The 22,562-nt window shown below is 53.3% G+C and overlaps 1 protein-coding gene across 1 annotated transcript in view; it reads right to left on the bottom strand.

The window, feature by feature from the left end:
• The window catches only part of LOC144805412 (uncharacterized), a 226,956-nt gene extending 205,998 nt beyond the window's left edge, over nucleotides 1–20,958 (bottom strand). Inside the window, exon 1 of the mRNA XM_078671974.1 lies at nucleotides 20,790–20,958. The gene's annotated coding sequence lies outside the window, so the exon portion shown is untranslated. The remainder of the gene's footprint in view (nucleotides 1–20,789) is intronic.
• Nucleotides 20,959–22,562: the final 1,604 nt, after the last annotated feature.

Below are 22,562 nucleotides of genomic sequence, written 5' to 3'. Positions count from 1 at the left end.
CATTGCCAGTTTGCGCGCACCACCAGGTTAGAGGTCCCGGCTCCTTAGGTAGCCCCCTCCATGGTTTCCGCCCCATTCATGACATATCCTGTTACGTCTGCACCACATGTCTATGTATACGCCCAGTTACACCTCTTTTTACTCTTATCTTTCGCGACTGCTACGCGTCACGCCTTCTGCTCCACCCACTGCTACGCCTACTGCAATGTAATGCTATGTGTTTGCGTTATGTATATATACTCATGTATTGTTATTAAAAGTCAGCGCGCTCATCCCAGCCCCAGCAGCTGCTGGGTCATCCTATTCCTATGCAGGTTGTCCTGATCCTGTCCTTATGCTGTATTAAACCTGCAAAACTCCTACTACCTCGAATCTTGACTCTTATTTATTGAGCTATCTGTTATGATATATGTCTAGTCAAAAATAGGGTATTATTTATTTATTTACCACAAGACTTCGACTCCGTGGACATCTTCGTGGACGCCTCGACGACCTTCCTGGGCGCGAACGCCTTTGGCGCCTCTTTAGGCGGCAGCGTGTACTGAATCGGTGCCGTCGACTTCAGCGGTTTTGCGGCAGGCTTTGGTGTGGAAGTATCCTTCGGATCGACCGCGGAAGCCTTGTCCCGAATGCGCTTCATCGAGTCCGACACTTGCTTCGTAAAGGAGGCGGACGGCTGCGTCGATTCGATAGGCGCCTTCGAGTCACTACCATGTGCGGACTCGAGGGCAGTAGTACTTTTGGCCTTATCCATCTGACGTGCATGTTCGACAGCCTTCGGAGCTCCTAGCCCCTTGTCCGTGTCGACGACCTTTGGCGCCGACGGCTTCGGCTCGGCGGCCTTAACAAGCGATTTTGGCACCCCAGTCTTCGGCTCGACGCCCTTGAGCGACTTCACCGGTTCCACAACCTTCTTTGGCTTCGCCTGCACCGACAGGTGTGAAGACGTGGAGCCGACCAAGGCGACAGCCGTCTTCAGTTTCGATGGCGTCTCTTTCAGTTTTGGTTTGGTCGAGAGGGAGTGGGTAACACACTGGGCATTGACAGACGTTTGGCGACTGCGCAACCCAAGCACCAGAATATACTCCTTCCATTCCATTCCTCACGACTTGCGAGTGCGCATGGACAGATTCCTCTGCTCTGCCACCATACTACCAAGAGTGCAGCATACTGACTACCTGGGGAGGGTGCTCTCAGATCACGACGCACACACACTGTCCCTAAGAAAGAGACCGCTACACCCCCCATTCCAAGTTACCGAGAGACTGCCTCACAGATCAAGTGTTTAAACATGAACACAGGGAACACATCACACTGAACGCTGGCACAGCGGCGTCACGCCTGATAGAGTGAGGCACATATAAAGTAGTGGCGAGGGGGCACTGCATACAACAAATAGTAGGGATCCATAAAACTCTAGAAGACGCGCTGCAAAAAGCTGAACACGCCCTAGCGAACCTCTCCAAACAGGCGGATCGGGCGAGACCATGCCAGAACAAATGGAAGAGGCAAAAAGGCTTTCGCGGAAACACTTACCGACCTCCATAAATATAATTTTCAACTGTATGCAGCAAAGGTCCACCGGGAGGGTAGTAGAGGGGGTGCGCTCCTGGCTTGGTTAGCCTAACAAGATACGGAGAGCAAGCCAATCACAGCAGTGATGGATATCACAGGGGTTCTCAGACACTCACAATTGGACATCCTAAATGTCTTCCATGGCTACTACTCCGGCATTTACAAGGCCTCAGAATGGGACAGTTGTCGAGCAAGTGCCAATTTCCTGGACCCATTACCAATCCCCTAAATCTCACCGGAAGATAAAAAACAATTAGAGGCGCGGATCAAGCCGACGGACGTGACCCAAGCAATCAGGGTGCTGGCGCATAATAAAACCCCAGGAATGGACGGCTTCCCAGTAGAATATTACAGCACTTACGCAAACCAATTGGCCTCCCGCATAGCAATAATGTATAATGATGCACTAGACAGAGGGATACTTCCCGGCTCCTCAGAGAATCAGTCATAGTCACCTTCCCCAAACCGCACAGAGATCCCACCCAGCCCTCTTCCTATTGCCCAATAACTCTCCTCAACACGGATTGCAAGATACTAGGGAAAATCTTAGCGGAACGATACACTCAAATTCTGACACCATTAATCCACCCAGATCAAAGCGGATTAATTCCAAGACGCACTACCTCACAAGAGACACAGATACAATTCCCACGAGCTGTATGTCTCATATTGGACCTTGAAAAGGCCTTTGACACATTACTATGGCCCTATTTGTTTGCGGTCCTCAACAGGGTAAACATAGGCCCCACATTAGTAGCCTATACAAAACTCCTTTACACTAATCTCACGTTGAGAGTCAGGATAGGCAAATATATCTCCTCAGCATTTGCTGTGGAGAGGGGAACAAGGCAGGGATGCCCATTATCCCCTATCCTGTTCGCCCTAGCCCTGGCTATACGTTTACGCCAGGAGGGTGAGGAGTGGGGCATTCCATTGGCAGGCATGACGCACTGTGTGTCCCTTTACGCGGATGACCTTTTGATATATGTCCGTGACGCTACCCGAGATCTGACACCCATATGGCAAACGTTGCAAGACTTCGCGGAGGCTTCGGGCCTGGTAGTTAACTGGGGAAAATCCACCCTGTATCCACTCAGCCCACACATAGCCCCATTCGAGATACAGATAGGGACGCAATCGCTCACGTGGAACGCCGAGGCGCCCAGATATTTGGGAGTGCGCCTGTACCACTCCCTGATGGACATGTAAGAAGGGAATCACCACAGGGCCTTGGCAGGCCTTCGGTCGGCGGTGTGGTTCTGGAAATCACTACCCCTAGCCCCCATAGGCCGAGTGGCGCTGGCGAAAATGATTATGGTCCCACGAATGTTATATTACTTTGCTAACATCCCAGTTATACCGCCACGGCAATTCTTCAAGGAGTTAGACTCCCTACTTGCTGAACTGATTTGGGGTGGGGGACGATACACAGGGTGGCCCTGACTACACTATACATCCCCACGACGGAAGGGGGGCTGGGAGCACCTTCCGTTAAGGCATACTTCCCCGCAGCTCAGCTGCAATGGCTGTCCTATTGGACGGCGTAGCGGCACATAGGGGAGACCGTCACCACGGAAGGTTGCACGCCACTGCCAGTTATTCGCGGGATGCTACTCCCTGGCACAAGGCCCATACGCACGCGGCCCCTGCAGTTGTCTATAGCCCGTACTAGTATGCTGCGCATCCACCACATATCCTGAAATAGGCCCCCATACTCACCCTTGCTCCCGCTAGTGGGCTTCCCCAGGGATGACGCGCACTACACCGCCAGCGCCCTCCAAGTCTGGACTGACCTGGCAATTACGGAGATGGAAGCCCTATTTGAGAATGGCCAAATTAAAACGTAGGCCCAAATGTCTGAACAGTACGGTCTTCCCCCTGGACAATTGTTACTACACAGACAGCTGATTGACAGTAGCAGTAGGTATTGGGACAGCAGGGGAACCGCCAACACACCCAGTGATTCATACTATTTTACACATGGGAATAGGGCGCCACCTAGTTACGTGGCTTTACAAAGCTATACGGACACTCATTCTCCCCTCCCTGCAACCGCTACGTCAGAAGTGGGAAGCGGAAATAGGAAGGACATTACATGATAAAAAATGGGAAAAGACCCTCGAGTTTCCTAAAAAAGTATCCAGGAATGCACGCTTCCGCAATATACAATTTAACATCCTCCACCGGCCTACCTTACACCCCACCGGCTTCATAAGTTCTATCCAGACACAGATTTTACCTGCCCCCGATGTCACTTACCGAGCGCAGACTTCAAACACATGTTCTGGGATTGCCCTACACTTCATGAATACTGGGACCAGGTCCACCAGACACTCGGAATCACAACTAACATCACAACCTTCTCCAACTGGGAGGCGTGCGCCCTTGCGGTACTCTGTAGACGGAAGACTCACAAAACACAGTATTGCTATCTATCCCTTGCCATCCTCTTAGCGAAACGGGGAATAGCCATGTACTGGCGAGCCCCGGCAGGCTGCCCGGTGGCTGCCTGGATAGGAGCCTTGAAAAAATGGGGGAGGACGGAGGAGGAGTTTTTGCGAGATGAAGAAGCAAAAGGTACCCGCAAACATCCCATCTCTCTCGAGTGGGCACAATTACTACATACCTTTATCCATGAAACCACCCCCAAGACTGAACCAGCAAGCCCCCAGCCCCAGGCCTCGCGCGCATCCCCTATAGGGTCCACCGTGGACCCTTCAGGGGTGCAGGAATGTACTTAAGTCCTCACCAACGCATACGGCGTACCCGCGTGCCCCTCTTTCAAGTGAAAATGCTCCTTCAGACCTGCTCCAGGCCCGGACCCCCTCCCTGTATGCCAGATCATAGATCATAGGATAACCGCATCACACAGAAACAACGCCATCACCCACACTGCAGCTCACATCCAGCTGAACTCTGAAGGCCCTCTGCCAATCCCACCAGCCCGTACCCAAACAGTTATTGGTTCACAGTTCTGCACCAGAAGTTATGGTGTTAATGTTAATTGATTGGGGACACAAGCACTCAAGCACGGACACATTGAGCATGGCATAAGCAGGTACACACAAACGGTGGGGTCACACAAGCCCAGCGTCAGCAAGCGCACCCACAACTGCAATTGTAATGATCATGAAAAGCGCAACAAAGGGGATACCCACCCCTCGTATGTCACGCCCCACTGCAAGGGGACTGTACTAGTTGAATGTTGATGACATGATGAATTGTTGACCTGCGCCGGATGCATGTCTTGAAACAACTGTAATAAGATGTATAACGAAAGTGCAATGATTTATGAGCTTACTTATGAAAACCTCAATAAACAAATTTAAACAAAAAAAAACTTAGCCCAGGGGCATCAAGGCGCTGCGGATAGGGATCATGATAAGGGGTGTCCATAGATAGAGGGCTCACAGATACGTATTGGTAAATAGCCAGGTCTTCAAGGACTTACGGAATGAGGAATGAGTTTCCAGAATCGAAATTGAAAGAGCAAGGGAGTTCAAGAAATTGGCTGCAGCCAGTGAAAAGGACCTCCCCTCATCTAGATTTCCTGAATCTAGGCACAGTCACCGAATTCTTGCTGGAAGATCTTAACTGCTTACCAGGGACATATCTCCGAAAGAGTTTTTAATGCCTTCTGACCCCATATTATAAAAAGGCCTTGTGCACCAAACACAGGGCTTTAAACTCAATACTCCGACCCAAAGGAAGCCAAGGAAGGCTCTTGATGGTAGCCGCAACAGAGTGGAATATAGGAAGGCCCGTCATCAGCCTGGCAGCAGCATTCTACACAAGATGGAGTCGGTGTAGGAGACCCTTATTGATCCCTACATAAAGGGCATTGCAGTAATCCAATCTGGACAACACAAGGGCCACCACTGCCTGTTTCCGCGTGGAGGGGGAGAGAAATTGACATATCTTTCTGAGAGTTCTTATCATTCCGAAGTAGGTGGAGACTGTTCTATTTATTTGTGGGTCCAAGGAAAGGGAGGTATCAACTATGATGCCTAGATTTTTGGCACTGAGGCCACGGCGAGGGCAAGATCCAAGCGTATCTGCCGAGCCCTCGAGAAAGTCTGGAGAAGGGAACCAACAATGGACAACATGACCACCCTCAAGCTCGCCACCCGGGAACACCACCAACTGATCCGTGCCACCAAGAAAAATGCATACAAGGACCGGCTGGACAACAACGCACACAACTGCAAGGAACTCTTCAACATCGTGAAAGTGCTCTCCAACCCCAACGCCGGAAACAACGACATCACCCCATCGCAAGACCTCTGCAACTCCCTCGCCTCCTACTTCCACAACAAGATCGCGGACATACACAACAGCTTCAGCATCCAACCGACGCATGCCACAGCCGCAGCAACGCCACCCACCGCCACCCTCCGCGCCTGGACTCCAATCAGCACCGAAGACACCGTCCGCACAATGAACTCCGTCCACTCCGGATCGCCGACCGACCCCTGCCCTCACCACGTCTTCAACAAAGCCGACGTTGTCATCGCACCCCACTTGCGGGACATTATCAACACCTCCTTCGACACCGCCACCTTCCCTGAGAGCTGGAAGCACGCCGAACTCAGCGCTCTACTCAAGAAACCAACAGCGGACCCCACCGAACTCAAGAATTACCGTCCCATCTCACTCCTCCCGTTTCCGGCCAAAGTCATCGAAAAGACCGTCAACAAACAGCTGGCCGCCTTCCTCGAGACGAATGGATCCCTCGACCCCTCACAGTCTGGCTTCCGAGCCAACCACAGCACCGAGACCGCCCTCATCGCCGCCACCAATGACATCCGAACCTTGATGGACAACGGAGAAACAGCGGCCCTCATCCTCCTGGACCTCTCCGCGGCATTCAACACTGTCTGCCACCGCACACTAGTGCAACGCCTCGGCAATATCGGAATCCAGGAGAAGGCACTGGAATGGATCACCTCCTTCCTCGACGGAAGAACACAGAGAGTCCGCCTACCACCGTACAAGTCAGAGGCCACCGAAGTCATCTGCGGCGTCCCTCAAGGGTCCTCGTTGAGTCCCACCCTCTTCAACGTCTACATGAGCCCCCTCGCGGCCATCGCACGCCAACACAACCTCAACATAATCTCCTACGCCGACGACACCCAGCTGATCCTCTCCCTGACGAACGACCCCGCCGCCGCCAGAGCCAACCTGCACGAAGGGATGAGAGATGTAGCCGATTGGATGACGACCAGCCGCCTGAAACTGAACTCAGACAAGACGGAGGTCCTCATCCTGGGCTCCTCGCCCTCCGCCTGGGACGACTCCTGGTGGCCCCCCGCCCTGGGCACCGCACCCAAACCGACGGACCACGCACGCAACCTGGGCTTCATCCTGGACTCCTCCCTCTCCATGACCAGACAAGTCAACGCCGTCTCCTCGTCATGCTTCAACATCCTGCGCATGCTACGGAAGATCTTCTGGTGGATCCCCACCGAGACCAGGAAGACTGTCACCCAGGCCCTCGTCACCAGCCGACTGGACTACGGCAACGCCCTCTACGCCGGAACCACCGCCAAGCTCCAGAAGAGACTCCAACGGATCCAGAACGCCTCAGCCAGACTCATCCTCGACATCCCACGAAACAGCCACATCTCCGGACATCTGAGAGACCTGCACTGGCTCCCCGTCAACAAAAGAATCACCTTCCGTCTCCTCACCCATGCACACAAAGCCCTACACGACCAAGGCCCGACCTACCTCAACAACCGAATCAACTTCTACGCCCCCAAGCGCCACCTCAGATCAACCAGCCACGGCCTCGCCGCCGTCCCCCGAATCCGGAGAGCGACAACAGGAGGAAGGTCCTTCTCCTACCTGGCCGCCAAGACCTGGAACTCCCTCCCGACCGACCTGCGCCTGACCCAAGACCACCTCTCCTTCAGGAAGAAGCTCAAGACCTGGCTATTCGAGCAGTAACGGCACCCCCCCCCCCTCCCAGCGCCTTGAGACCTTACGGGTGAGTAGTGCGCTCTATAAATGTCTTGATTGATTGATTGATCTGGCCACCTGGCTGGGGACCAAATCTCCTGATTGTCTCCGAAAATTTAAATCTCAGTTTTATCCCCATTGAGTCTTAGATAGTTCTCTACCATCCATGCAGCTACGGCCTGCATGCAGCTTTTAACATTTGCTACTGATGCTTCAACACTCTCAGTGGTGGTAATCATGATCTGAGTGTCATCAGCATAGGATAGGATAACACTTCTAGGCCAAAAGATCTTACAACCCTGACAAGCAGGGATACATAAAGGTTAAAAGGGTGGGACTCAATGAGGATCCCTGGGGAACTCCGCAGAACAGCCGTTTAGGAGCAGAAAGGAATTGACCCATCGTAACTCTTTGAGCCTGTTTCATAAGGAAGGATGTAAGCAAATTAAGGGCGGAGCACTCAATCCCTATTTCCCGGAACCTCCCAGCCAATCTAAGGGGAGAGATAGTATCGAAGGCTGCCGTTAGGTCCAGAAGGGTCAGTAAGATGGTGTGACCTGGTTGACCTGTTGTCGAAAGTTGTTAAAAACAACGGTTAAGGCCGTCTCGGTACTGTGCTCACTTCTGAACCCATGTTGCGAGCCATCGAGCAACTGATGATCCTCCAGATAGGTGCTAAGATGGAGGTTCAGGTGTTTCTCCAAGATTTCAGCTGGGACGGGCAACAGGAAATTGAACTGTAGTTCTTTAGTTCCGCCGGATCCAGAGAGGTTTAACCACGGCGGTTATCCAGGCAGTGGGATACTGGCCAGAAGTAATAGCGGCATTAAGAACTACGGTCAAAGGAGGAACAATAGCCTCCATTCCTAGTTTCAGGATCTTCAGGGGACAGGGCTCCATAGGGGAGCCAGATCTAATTCCCCTTAACATCCGCGTCTTCTTGAAGTATAAGGGGAAAGGCGCTCAAGCGGCAATCCTTTGGAGGAGCTACCAGAGAATCTGAAGGACGCTCAGCCTTTGACCATCCGATATTGGGATTGCCCAAGGGTAACCAGGCGCTATATAAAACTCGTTAATAATAATAATAATAATAATAATAATAATAATAATAATATTGGATATCTCCAGGGAGGAATATATGTCCTTGATTTTGTCATAAAAAAGCATGCCCTTTTATCACATAGCTCCTGGGAGACCTCGGTGTTGGCAGAGGCCGAGGGGGCTAGGAGGGCATTAATCACAGTGAAGAGTTCCCTCTGGGATTTGATGGATTCCGTCATCTTGGGATAGTAGATGACCTTTTCCTCATTAATAGCTAGCCTATATTCCTTCAATCTGAGTTTATGCAGGTCCCTTTCGGGTGGGATACGCTCACGGCGCCATATTCTTTCCTGCTGTCGGCATACCTGCCTAAGGTTTCTTAACCTTTCGGTGAACCAGGGCGCCGAAGGGCGTTTTCTGGCCACATAATGCTCCTTAAGAGCGGCAAGAGAGTCCAGAGCCGGCAAGAGCCAGTTAGAAAAATCATCATAGATTGAGTTAATATCCAGGTGAGGGAGACAGCAATAATTGTGAAGCTTAATTAGAAGACCCTCCTTATTTATGCGGCTACGGTTTCCCTTCATCTCCACCCTGTTCTTAAAATAGGGACCAGGGTGAGATTCTGCAATTTGCAGAACAAATGGAATGATCAGACCAAGAGAGTGGGATGGGATCCTTCACCTCTATCCTCGGATCGTTAGAGAAGATCCCGTCCAGAATGTGTCCCCCCGTATGAGAGGGGCTCCTCGCCAGCTGAGGAAGGCCACAGGAGTCCATAGTTTCCAGGAATACCTGCGTTTCAGAGCACAGAGTTTTCTCCAAATAGAAGTTAAAATCACCCAAAAGAGTGACAGTGGATCTCACTAAATAAGGCTCAATTTGAAGTCCTAATTAAACATTCCTCTGGGTCCGGGAGGCCGGTAGCTGACCACTCCCACAAAACTATCAGTGGGTAGGATCTTCAAGGAGAAATATAGGGCCTGATAGGGATCTGAGGGAGTGGTGAGGGCCGCAGTGAAGCACGAAAAGGTGTCTTTATAAAGGACTCCCAAACCCCCCTATCAAGTCTGGACAGAGCAGACCCTGAGGGGATGGCCTCCACCAGGTCAAGTCTGGACAGAGCATACCCTGAGGGGATGGCCTCCACCAGGTCAAGTCTGGACAGAGCATACCCTGAGGGGATGGCCTCCACCAGGTCAAGTCTGGACAGAGCATACCCTGAGGGGATGGCCTCCACCAGGTCAAGTCTGGACAGCGCATACCCTGAGGGGATGGCCTCCACCAGGTCAAGTCTGGACAGAGCATACCCTGAGGGGATGGCCTCCACCAGGTCAAGTCTGGACAGAGCATACCCTGAGGGGATGGCCTCCACCAGGTCAAGTCTGGACAGAGCATACCCTGAGGGGATGGCCTCCACCAGGTCAAGTCTGGACAGAGCCATACCCTGAGGGGATGGCCTCCACCAGGTCAGGCTCTGAGCAATCTCTAGCCCAGGTTTCAGTAATAAATACCCAATCAGGCCTAAGGGAGGAGACACAATCCTTAAATTCTGCCCTATGTTTAATCAGAGATCAGGAGATACCCTGAAAAGGACTGTTTCATGGGTAAGGGTAGGGCTGGCACGTTTCCCCTTGGGTTTTTTTAGCTACCGCAAATGGAATGACTGTCTTACAGTTAACACACTCATATAGCCCAATGCTCACAGTTCATCGACCTGCAGTGCACATCCTTCTATCCTTCTCTCTTGAAGCTCCAAGAGCTGTCCTCTCGGGTAAACAAGGGGCTTACCAGGGTCTACAATAAAAAGGCCAGCGTCCCTGGCACAAGGCATAAACTTGGCAGAGACTAACACAGACTAACACAGACAGGCGTGCCTTTGGTGCGCCTGCTGCGTGCGTTCACTGCGCGTCCTGATTAAATAGCTGGGCCAGTCAGGAGCAACTAAAGCGCTGCCCATCGATATGAGACAGGAAGTGGAGTAGAGCAGCAAGAGTGAAACACTCACTTCTCTCCATACAATTGGCGAGCCGTGGTGGACCGGGGAAGGAGCAAAAGAGCCCCACAAGCCCCCCACCTCCATCCCCGAAGTGAAGAAAAAAGCAGAAGAGTGTCTGGAAAAAATGCAGTAACCCCACACAAGTAAGCAATTATAATAGTTTTTAAAACATTCCCCCCATTAGAACGCACACAATGATTCAATAACATTTTAAAATCACAGTCACTTTCTAAACGCAGTGGCAGCGCAACAGCGTGGCACCTCTAATCAGGGTGAACCACCATCACGTGGTGTAGAGGAGAAGACAAATGTGATAAGGGTAAAGGATATGCTGGGCTAAACTGACCTAAAAAGGAACTGGGCCTGCAGTGCACCCCCCCAACATGTTCCAAGAGTGGAATGTGGCTCCATCAGATTATTATCAGAAGTTTGATAACAAGAAGAATAGTGCACAGAGTGAGTCAAATGTTGAAGCTGAAGAGACAAAAACAAAACAGAGATCAAGAAAGGGAAGAGAGAAAGAAGAAACAGGGGAAAAGGAAACATAGAGTTATAGGAATCCTTACCTGACAATTATTTTATTTGTTCCCCCAAGGGTGGCAGCCACGCTGCACTGCCTGTCATCCCAGAATACCTTGAAAGGAAGTAAAGAAACAATTTTGCATCAGACGACAATCACACTACATCACATTTTACAAATAACCGTCCTGGATTTACAAAACAACCGAGCCCACGGAGAGCCAGAGTCTGACTTCAGCCTCCTTTAACAGCTATTGCTGTGAATGTTCAACAATTAACCGCAGTGGTCCCGCATGCGGCTGTTAACTGTTCAACATTCACTGCAACAGCTGTGAAACAAAGTTTCAGAGTACCAGAGGTGTTTCAAACCCTCGGTCTCTGGGACACCGTTGTTTTATTAATTAACACATTCTGCCCTCATGGGGCAAACAATGTAATGACCTTATAGTCAGACATAGCAGGCAATACTGCCCATTAAAGGACCGCTCCCTCGGTAAAGGCACTTGCCTTTGGAGCTACAACAAGCTTCAAAGCTATAGTAAAGGTTTCAAATAATTACTGAAGACATAAACATGGTTACTCAGTGAGAGAAATAATTTTCATAATATTTGCAGTCGGATCACATAATGGTAACCTCTAAAGTATATCAAAAGCCAGAATCAGAAATAGCTCTAGCTGTAAATCAATTGACAGACCAACACAACAAATGTGTGCTAAGAAATAAGAAAACGTTTTTCTTTAATATCAAATAGCAAACAGACATAGAATCTGCTTAGTTAAAAATCAAGGAAAAGTTCCTAAGTACAAAATCAGTAAGAGGACTGACTTGTAGTCTGCCTTTAGGAAAAGGGTAAAATAAAACAATTCCAGCAAATATTCTAAAACAGTAAATTTTATACGTTTTCAGACAGAGAGAACACATTATTGACATGGTTCATGATGAGGTAAAAATGACAGCAATCAATGAATGTTCATGAAAACATAGCACAACAAAATGTAATTTAATAAACCACACCTACAAAATGAATAATTAATTGTGACTCTTCCCCTAAAAGCCACAAGTCATTTTACAAGGTTATTCCCTAACATAATAACAGGCTCTTAATCACAGTTTAAGTTTCTGGCCATTCATCATTGACCAATTTGTAAAGGAACATTTGCTGGCAGCTTATTAGTTTATTAGAAATGCCTACAACTTGGACTCCTTTCCCAAGAGGGGTGGGTTGGGAGCTCCCGTCAGTCTAACTGTGGAACGGGAAGCACATTTATTGATTAAAAGTGATGCTGAATTCCCATTTACTTCTTCTACAGAAGGGCCACTCTGGGTGACCTCTAGGACTGCACCAAGCACGCAATCCTTCTCCCGTCTCAGGCACCGTCATTGTGTCTGATTCAGTCCAGTAGAAACTCCTAGTGTAGGAGGAAGTTGTGGAAAATCCTTATTAATCACTGAAGGATTTTGTTGAAATACTGAATTTGTTGAGAATTTGGCGTTCTATTCTGCACTGGGCTGTGGGACCATCGGGACTGAAGGCATGTTCCAATATATCTGCCTTTGATTCTGCATGCTAGGCAGAGAGGCCAGTTGGGCTGGGACCATTGACTGTGACATCCCATTCTGGCCATCTGATTCATGTTCCAGTTTCCCAGGTTCCTGCAAACATCGCAAGGAGGGTGTCTTATTCTGCACACTATTAGTGTTTGAGGTATTTAAATTGCCACTGTCAGTAAAACCTACACCCTGAGCAGGGCCGGACTGGCCGTAACAGGCTTCGGGTGTTTCCCCGGGAGGCTAGAAGAGTGGGGGCTGATTCTTCAGTGCTGGGAAACATATTTGTTACTGGGGGCTGGTTTTGCTCTGGTGCTGCTATATCACCCCCAGTAACAAAAGAGGCAGGAGGCTGGTCTGTCAAAATTTTCAGGCCTGGTTTAGGTTCCCAGTCTGGCCCTGACCCAGAGGAACAACATTTCCTCCTTGCACATACTGAACATCATTACTCTACATACCAACGCCGTGCATATCCAAATTCACACCAGCAACAAACCTAGAATCAAAACGAGAATACAATCCGTGAGAACCACTTTCCTCACCCGTTATTTTTTCTTTGATATTTTTCTGCTTAGTAACAAAATTCTCAATACAGAACTTTGCGTAAAACAAAATGTCTTCCGGAATATTAGTCTGCAGCCCCTCACATTTTGCTGGATATGTGAACTAACCTCTGGATGCAACGCTAAATGATGCGTCCTCTTTTACCCGGTCTTTGCCTTTGCAATATTGTCTGTAAATCTGCATTAATCTCTTGTACTATATAATAAAATATTTTGAGGCACTTCACTCTGTGGTTCTTCAATTGGCCAGTTTACAAGCAACTTACAATCATTCCATAAATCTCTTGGGACAACAATTAACAAACTCAGCTCTCGACCACCCCGCCTCTCAAACAGGCCTCATCTCCACTGCATCCCTCCTGGAGAGGCCCCACCTCCATTGAACCACCCAAACACAGGACAGGCCTCACCTCCTCTACACCCTCCTGGACAGGCCTCTCCCCCACTGCACCCTTGGACAGGCCTCACCTTCTCTACACCCCCCTGGACAGGCCTCACTCACCTCCTCTGAGCCCCTGGACAGGCCTTGCTTCCTCTGCATCCCCCCGAGAGGTCTCGCCTCCTCTGCACCTACCTCCAAACAGGCCTCACCCCCTCTACATCCCATGGACAGTCCTCCCCTCCTCTGCACCCCTGGACAGGCCTCACCTTCTTTGTGCCTCCCCTTGGACAGGCTTCACCTCTTCTAACCTCCCCCCGACAGGACAGGTCTCACCTCCTCTGCCCCTCCCCCCTCTCCACAGGTCTCACCTCCTTTGCCCCTCACCCCTCTCCACAGGTCTCACCTTCTCTGCACCACCCGGACAGGTCTCACCTAGGCTGCACCCCCCTGGACAGAACAGGTCTTACCTCCTCTGCACCCCTGGACCGGTCTCACCTCCTCTGCACCCCTGGATAGGCCTCACCTCCTCTGCACCCCTGGACAGGCCTCGCCTCCTCTGCACCCCTGGACAGACCTCCCCTCCACTGCACCCCCCTGGACAGGCCTCCCCTCCACTGCACCCCCCTGGACAGGTCTCACCTATTCTGCACCCCCCAGTTCTGGACAGGCCTCACCTCCTCTGCACTACCTTGGACAGACCTCACCTCCTTTGCACCCCATGGACAGGCCTCACCTATTCTGCACCCCCCAGTTCTGGACAGGCCTCACCTCCTCTGCACTACCTTGGACAGACCTCGCCTGCAGCGCCCCCTTCCCTGACAGGCCTCACCTCCTCTGCACGGCACCACACCACAGAACAGGCCTCTTCTGCAACCCCCCACCAGAAAGCATCACCTCCTCTGCACCCATGGACAGGCCTCATCTCCTCTGCACCCCTGGACAGGCCTCTCCTCCTCTGCCCCATGGACAGGCCTCACCTCCTCTGTCCATGGACAGGCCTCTCCTCCTCTGCACCCCTGGACAGGCCTCACCTCCTCTGCACCCCTGGACAGGCCTCAACTCCTCTGCACCCCTGGACAGGCCTCTCCTCTGCACTCTGGGACCGGTCTCTCGATGCTTCTCAAAGGAGCTCTCAGTGAAGGATTCATATTAAGGACAGAGGAGCCCAGAGTTCATTCCCCCCATACAGCGCCTCTGACTCCGCCCTGAGCCTCGGGGCGCTATGCACAGGGCTCAAAGAGAGACACTGTTCCCCTGGATAGGCCTGACCTCCTCTCCAACCCCCTTGACAGGCCTCACCTCCTCTGCAGCCCTGGACAGGCCTCACCTCCACCGCACCCCTGGACAGGCCTCTCCTCCTCTGCACCCCTGGACAGGCCTCACCTCCTCCACACCCCTGGACAGGCCTCACCTCCTCTGCACCCTTGGTCAGGCCTCTCTGTGCTTTTCACAGGAGCTCTTTGTGAAGGATTCTCATCAAGGACAGAGGAGCCCAGAGTTCATTGCACCCCATACAGCGCCTCTGACTCCTCCCTGAGCCTCGGGCGCTATGCACAGGCCCAGAAGAGAGACACTGCTCCCCTGGACAGCCTTGCCTCCTCTGCACCCCTGGACAGGTCTCTTCTCCTCTGCACCCCTGGACAGGCCTCTCCTCCTCTGCACCCCTGGACAGGCCTCTCCTCCTTTGCACCCCTGGACAAGCCTCGCCTCCTCTGCACCCCTGGACAGGCCTCATCTCCTCCCGACCCCTGGACAGGCCTCACCTCCTCTGCATCCCTGGACAGGCTTCTCCTCCTCTGCTCCCCTGGACAGGCCTCACCTCCTCTGCACCCCTGAAAAGGCCTCACCTCCTCTGCACCTCTGAACAGGCATCATCTCCTCTGCACCCCTGGACAGGCCTCACCTCCTCTGCACCCCTGGACAGGCCTCACCTCTTCTACACCTCTGAACAGGCCTCTCCTCCTCCACACCCCTGGACAGGCCTCACCTCCTCTGAATCCCTGGACAGGCCTCTCCTCCTCTGCTCCCCTGGACAGGCCTCACCTCCTCTGCACCCCTGAAAAGGCCTCACCTCCTATGCACCTCTGAACAGGCCTCATCTCCTCTGCACCCCTGGACAGGCCTCACCTCCTCTGCACCCCTGGACAGGCCTCACCTCTTCTACACCTCTGAACAGGCCTCTCCTCCTCCGCACCCCTGGACAGGCCTCTCCTCCTCTGCACCCCTGGACAGGCCTTTCCTCCTCTGCACCCCTGGACAGACTTCACCTCCTCTGCACCCCTGGACCGGCCTCACCTCCTTTGCACCCCTGGACAGGCCTTTCCTCCTCTGCACCCCGGACAGGCATCACCTCCTCTGCACCCCTGGACAGGCCTTCCCCTGCACCCCTGGACATGCCTCACCTCCTCTGCACCCCTGGACAGGCCTCAACTCCTCTGCACCCCTGGACAGGCCTCTCCTCCTCTGCACTCTGGGACCGGTCTCTCGATGCTTCTCAAAGGAGCTCTCAGTGAAGGATTCATATTAAGGACAGAGGAGCCCAGAGTTCATTCCCCCCATACAGCGCCTCTGACTCCGCCCTGAGCCTCGGGGCGCTATGCACAGGGCTCAAAGAGAGACACTGTTCCCCTGGATAGGCCTCACCTCCTCTGCACCACTGGACAGGCCTGACCTCCTCTCCAACCCCCTTGACAGGTCTCACCTCCTCTCACCTCCACTGCACCCCTGGAGAGGCCTCACCTCCTCTGCAGCCCTGGACAGGCCTCACCTCCACCGCACCCCTGGACAGGCCTCTCCTCCTCTGCACCCCTGGACAGGCCTCACCTCCTCTACACCCCTGGACAGGCCTCACCTCCTCTGCACCCCTGGACAGGCCTCACCTCCTCTGCACCCTTGGACAGGCCTCTCTGTGCTTTTCACAGGAGCTCTTTGTGAAGGATTCTCATCAAGGACAGAGGAGCCCAGAGTTCATTGCACCCCATACAGCGCCTCTGACTCCTCCCTGAGCCTCGGGGCGCTATGCAAAGGCCCAGAAGAGAGACACTGCTCCCCTGGACAGCCTTGCCTCCTCTGCACCCCTGGACAGGTCTCTTCTCCTCTGCACCCCTGGACAGGCCTCTCCTCCTCTGCACCCCTGGACAGGCCTCTCCTCCTTTGCACCCCTGGACAGGCCTCGCCTCCTCTGCACCCCTGGACAGGCCTCATCTCCTCCCGACCCCTGGACAGGCCTCACCTCCTCTGCATCCCTGGACAGGCTTCTCCTCCTCTGCTCCCCTGGACAGGCCTCACCTCCTCTGCACCCCTGAAAAGGCCTCACCTCCTCTGCACCTCTGAACAGGCCTCATCTCCTCTGCACCCCTGGACAGGTCTCACCTCCTCTGCACCCCTGGACAGGCCTCACCTCTTCTACACCTCTGAACAGGCCTCTCCTCCTCCGCACCCCTGGACAGGCCTCACCTCCTCTGAATCCCTGGACAGGCCTCTCCTCCTCTGCTCCCCTGGACAGGCCTCACCTCCTCTGCACCCCTGAAAAGGCCTCACCTCCTATGCACCTCTGAACAGGCCTCATCTCCTCTGCACCCCTGGACAGACCTCCCCTCCACTGCACCCCCCTGGACAGGCCTCCCCTCCACTGCACCCCCCTGGACAGGTCTCACCTATTCTGCACCCCCCAGTTCTGGACAGGCCTCACCTCCTCTGCACTACCTTGGACAGACCTCACCTCCTTTGCACCCCATGGACAGGCCTCACCTATTCTGTACCCCCCAGTTCTGGACAGGCCTCACCTCCTCTGCACTACCTTGGACAGACCTCGCCTGCAGCGCCCCCTTCCCTGACAGGCCTCACCTCCTCTGCACGGCACCACACCACAGAACAGGCCTCTTCTGCAACCCCCCACCAGAAAGCATCACCTCCTCTGCACCCATGGACAGGCCTCATCTCCTCTGCACCCCTGGACAGGCCTCTCCTCCTCTGCCCCATGGACAGGCCTCACCTCCTCTGTCCATGGACAGGCCTCTCCTCCTCTGCACCCCTGGACAGGCCTCACCTCCTCTGCACCCCTGGACAGGCCTCAACTCCTCTGCACCCCTGGACAGGCCTCTCCTCTGCACTCTGGGACCGGTCTCTCGATGCTTCTCAAAGGAGCTCTCAGTGAAGGATTCATATTAAGGACAGAGGAGCCCAGAGTTCATTCCCCCCATACAGCGCCTCTGACTCCGCCCTGAGCCTCGGGGCGCTATGCACAGGGCTCAAAGAGAGACACTGTTCCCCTGGATAGGCCTGACCTCCTCTCCAACCCCCTTGACAGGCCTCACCTCCTCTGCAGCCCTGGACAGGCCTCACCTCCACCGCACCCCTGGACAGGCCTCTCCTCCTCTGCACCCCTGGACAGGCCTCACCTCCTCCACACCCCTGGACAGGCCTCACCTCCTCTGCACCCCTGGACAGGCCTCACCTCCTCTGCACCCTTGGTCAGGCCTCTCTGTGCTTTTCACAGGAGCTCTTTGTGAAGGATTCTCATCAAGGACAGAGGAGCCCAGAGTTCATTGCACCCCATACAGCGCCTCTGACTCCTCCCTGAGCCTCGGGCGCTATGCACAGGCCCAGAAGAGAGACACTGCTCCCCTGGACAGCCTTGCCTCCTCTGCACCCCTGGACAGGTCTCTTCTCCTCTGCACCCCTGGACAGGCCTCTCCTCCTCTGCACCCCTGGACAGGCCTCTCCTCCTTTGCACCCCTGGACAAGCCTCGCCTCCTCTGCACCCCTGGACAGGCCTCATCTCCTCCCGACCCCTGGACAGGCCTCACCTCCTCTGCATCCCTGGACAGGCTTCTCCTCCTCTGCTCCCCTGGACAGGCCTCACCTCCTCTGCACCCCTGAAAAGGCCTCACCTCCTCTGCACCTCTGAACAGGCATCATCTCCTCTGCACCCCTGGACAGGCCTCACCTCCTCTGCACCCCTGGACAGGCCTCACCTCTTCTACACCTCTGAACAGGCCTCTCCTCCTCCACACCCCTGGACAGGCCTCACCTCCTCTGAATCCCTGGACAGGCCTCTCCTCCTCTGCTCCCCTGGACAGGCCTCACCTCCTCTGCACCCCTGAAAAGGCCTCACCTCCTATGCACCTCTGAACAGGCCTCATCTCCTCTGCACCCCTGGACAGGCCTCACCTCCTCTGCACCCCTGGACAGGCCTCACCTCTTCTACACCTCTGAACAGGCCTCTCCTCCTCCGCACCCCTGGACAGGCCTCTCCTCCTCTGCACCCCTGGACAGGCCTTTCCTCCTCTGCACCCCTGGACAGACTTCACCTCCTCTGCACCCCTGGACCGGCCTCACCTCCTTTGCACCCCTGGACCGGCCTCACCTCCTTTGCACCCCTGGACAGGCCTTTCCTCCTCTGCACCCCGGACAGGCATCACCTCCTCTGCACCCCTGGACAGGCCTTCCCCTGCACCCCTGGACATGCCTCACCTCCTCTGCACCCCTGGACAGGCCTCAACTCCTCTGCACCCCTGGACAGGCCTCTCCTCCTCTGCACTCTGGGACCGGTCTCTCGATGCTTCTCAAAGGAGCTCTCAGTGAAGGATTCATATTAAGGACAGAGGAGCCCAGAGTTCATTCCCCCCATACAGCGCCTCTGACTCCGCCCTGAGCCTCGGGGCGCTATGCACAGGGCTCAAAGAGAGACACTGTTCCCCTGGATAGGCCTCACCTCCTCTGCACCACTGGACAGGCCTGACCTCCTCTCCAACCCCCTTGACAGGTCTCACCTCCTCTCACCTCCACTGCACCCCTGGAGAGGCCTCACCTCCTCTGCAGCCCTGGACAGGCCTCACCTCCACCGCACCCCTGGACAGGCCTCTCCTCCTCTGCACCCCTGGACAGGCCTCACCTCCTCTACACCCCTGGACAGGCCTCACCTCCTCTGCACCCCTGGACAGGCCTCACCTCCTCTGCACCCTTGGACAGGCCTCTCTGTGCTTTTCACAGGAGCTCTTTGTGAAGGATTCTCATCAAGGACAGAGGAGCCCAGAGTTCATTGCACCCCATACAGCGCCTCTGACTCCTCCCTGAGCCTCGGGGCGCTATGCACAGGCCCAGAAGAGAGACACTGCTCCCCTGGACAGCCTTGCCTCCTCTGCACCCCTGGACAGGTCTCTTCTCCTCTGCACCCCTGGACAGGCCTCTCCTCCTCTGCACCCCTGGACAGGCCTCTCCTCCTTTGCACCCCTGGACAGGCCTCGCCTCCTCTGCACCCCTGGACAGGCCTCATCTCCTCCCGACCCCTGGACAGGCCTCACCTCCTCTGCATCCCTGGACAGGCTTCTCCTCCTCTGCTCCCCTGGACAGGCCTCACCTCCTCTGCACCCCTGGACAGGCCTCACCTCCTATGCACCTCTGAACAGGCCTCATCTCCTCTGCACCCCTGGACAGGCCTCACCTCCTCTGCACCTCTGAACAGGCCTCATCTCCTCTGCACCCCTGGACAGGCCTCACCTCCTCTGCACCCCTGGACAGGCCTCACCTCTTCTACACCTCTGAACAGGCCTCTCCTCCTCCGCACCCCTGGACAGGCCTCACCTCCTCTGAATCCCTGGACAGGCCTCTCCTCCTCTGCTCCCCTGGACAGGCCTCACCTCCTCTGCACCCCTGAAAAGGCCTCACCTCCTATGCACCTCTGAACAGGCCTCATCTCCTCTGCACCCCTGGACAGGCCTCTCCTCCGCTGCACCCCTGGACAGGCCTCACCTCCTCTGCACCCCTGGACAGGCCTCACCTCTTCTACACCTCTGAACAGGCCTCTCCTCCTTCGCACCCCTGGACAGGCCTCTCCTCCTCTGCACCCCTGGACAGGCCTTTCCTCCTCCGCTCCCCTGGACAGACTTCACCTCCTCTGCACCCCTGGACCGGCCTCACCTCCTTTGCACCCCTGGACCGGCCTCACCTCCTTTGCACCCCTGGACAGGCCTTTCCTCCTCTGCACCCCGGACAGGCATCACCTCCTCTGCACCCCTGGACAGGCCTTCCCCTGCACCCCTGGACAGGCCTCACCTCCTCTGCACCCCTGGACAGGCCTCACCTCTTCTGCACCCCTGGACAGGCTTCACCTCCTCCGCTCCCCACTCAGGCTGGGGGGAGGGGGGAATCTGATCCATGGATTAATAAATTGCAGCCAAGTGAGTTGGCAGCTCGACCTACCTGAGCAGAAACCTGTCCAGGTGCTCTCCTCCCCCTGGGGCTGGGGGGGCGGGCAGATCTGGGGTTTGTGGGGGGGTCTGTGAGGGTCTGAAGATGAAGGTAACTGCCCACCAGACAGGGCTCCTTCCTTCTCTGCAACAGGCTGAACACACCAGGAGAGGCCGGAAGTGATGTCAGCACTGCTGCTGGTGCTGTCTCTGTTGCAGCTGACCCGGAAGTGGAAACCCTTCTCCCTTTCATACAATGTGTGCTCCGTAGGTTTCATCAGCAGGCGAGGAGCGCCTTCTGGTGGCCGCTAACGGAACCGCCGCTTCTAGGCTGCAGCAGTGAATACATTTCACACGAATAAGCATTTATACCGGTAAAGACCTGGAATTTTAGATGTCACAGACGTGAATGGTTTTAAGGGTCAGACAGTTCAAGTACAGGTCCTCACACTTGGTTGCTGCTGTAAAAAAGCATTTATAGCTTCACTTCAGATGAGCATCTTCCAAACACTGACGTAAAGGACTTGAGAGTTTTTACAGAAAGTGACAACTGGAACGGGCAGTCTGTATTTCAATGAATATATCTGTATTTCAATGAATATATCGGTATTTCAATTAATATATGGGTCAGCTTTGCAATTAAACTGGACAGCGTATTTATTCTTTTAAATAATTTATTTGCAGTTTTTTCAAATCTACAATGTGCTAGATAGCAAAGTAAACAGAGGTAAATACCATGGAGTTTTATACACCATATCAGTGAGGCATAGGTTATGTGTCAAAGCGACAATTGAAGGAACAGCTTATTTCTAATTTTCCTATGTCTGTGGCTTATTCCTTATATTTGATACGGTTTTATATCCTCGAACAAGACTGAATTGTAGGTTCTAATTAGGTTTTGAGTTTCTGGTTTAAGAGCACAACTGTCTCCTAAAATATTAAGATAGTGGTCTCTTCCAGGCTTTGTTGTTTTGTTTACAGTAACCACTATCCTCTCTCAACAAAGATTCACTGACAAAAAATAAAGCAATTTATCTTTGAAACAACTAATTCCTAAGATAGAGATATCAAGTATGAACCAGAAATTTCTCACACAGTTTGCATTGTATCATAAAAATGAGTGGGTGTTACTGGTCTGAGGGGCATTTCACTACTCGAAAATATTCTACTCCTTCACATAGGCCCCTATATTATAGTACAATCATCATCAATACACCATTGATTAGTGAGTGTGTCAACTCTTTGTAGCATTGTCGTGCAAGCAGTCTTGAATGCCTCGACAGCAACATTAGTTCGGACATGCATACATCAGAGCCCTCAAACCCCACTCATCACGAGTGACACTCACACATTTGGAGGTCGGTCTGAAGTGTCACTCAAACCTGGCTCATTCTTCCAAAAGGCAAAACATTTCTTATATTTCACCATGAGTGTTGCACACAGTTCAGTGGAATGTTAAATTGAATGTCAATTTTAGTGAGACTTGGTTGTTAATGTTATCACTTTACATTTGTTCTGATCACGTCTATAAATTCAGTAATGTCTCTTCCTTTGGAATTGTCAAAGTCAAATGTTAAGTGACACCACTCCCTGTGTCTTTTTTAAATATCTAATTGTTTTATTGACTTTTCATACACAATGAGCATATAACAGGGATTGAATTTTATCAATTCAGCGGAGTCCAAGATACTGTGTAAACTAGAACTGGTGAGACGACATTGATAACAGGAAAAACGATAAATAAAATAACATCTCCAGATAGAGGTGATGTGTCCTACAAGATCCC

The sequence above is a fragment of the Lissotriton helveticus genome (assembly GCF_964261635.1).
Source record: "Lissotriton helveticus chromosome 1_1 unlocalized genomic scaffold, aLisHel1.1 SUPER_1_unloc_1, whole genome shotgun sequence".
Taxonomy (NCBI): domain Eukaryota; kingdom Metazoa; phylum Chordata; class Amphibia; order Caudata; family Salamandridae; genus Lissotriton; species Lissotriton helveticus.
This window is presented reverse-complemented; position numbering and strand designations above follow the sequence as displayed.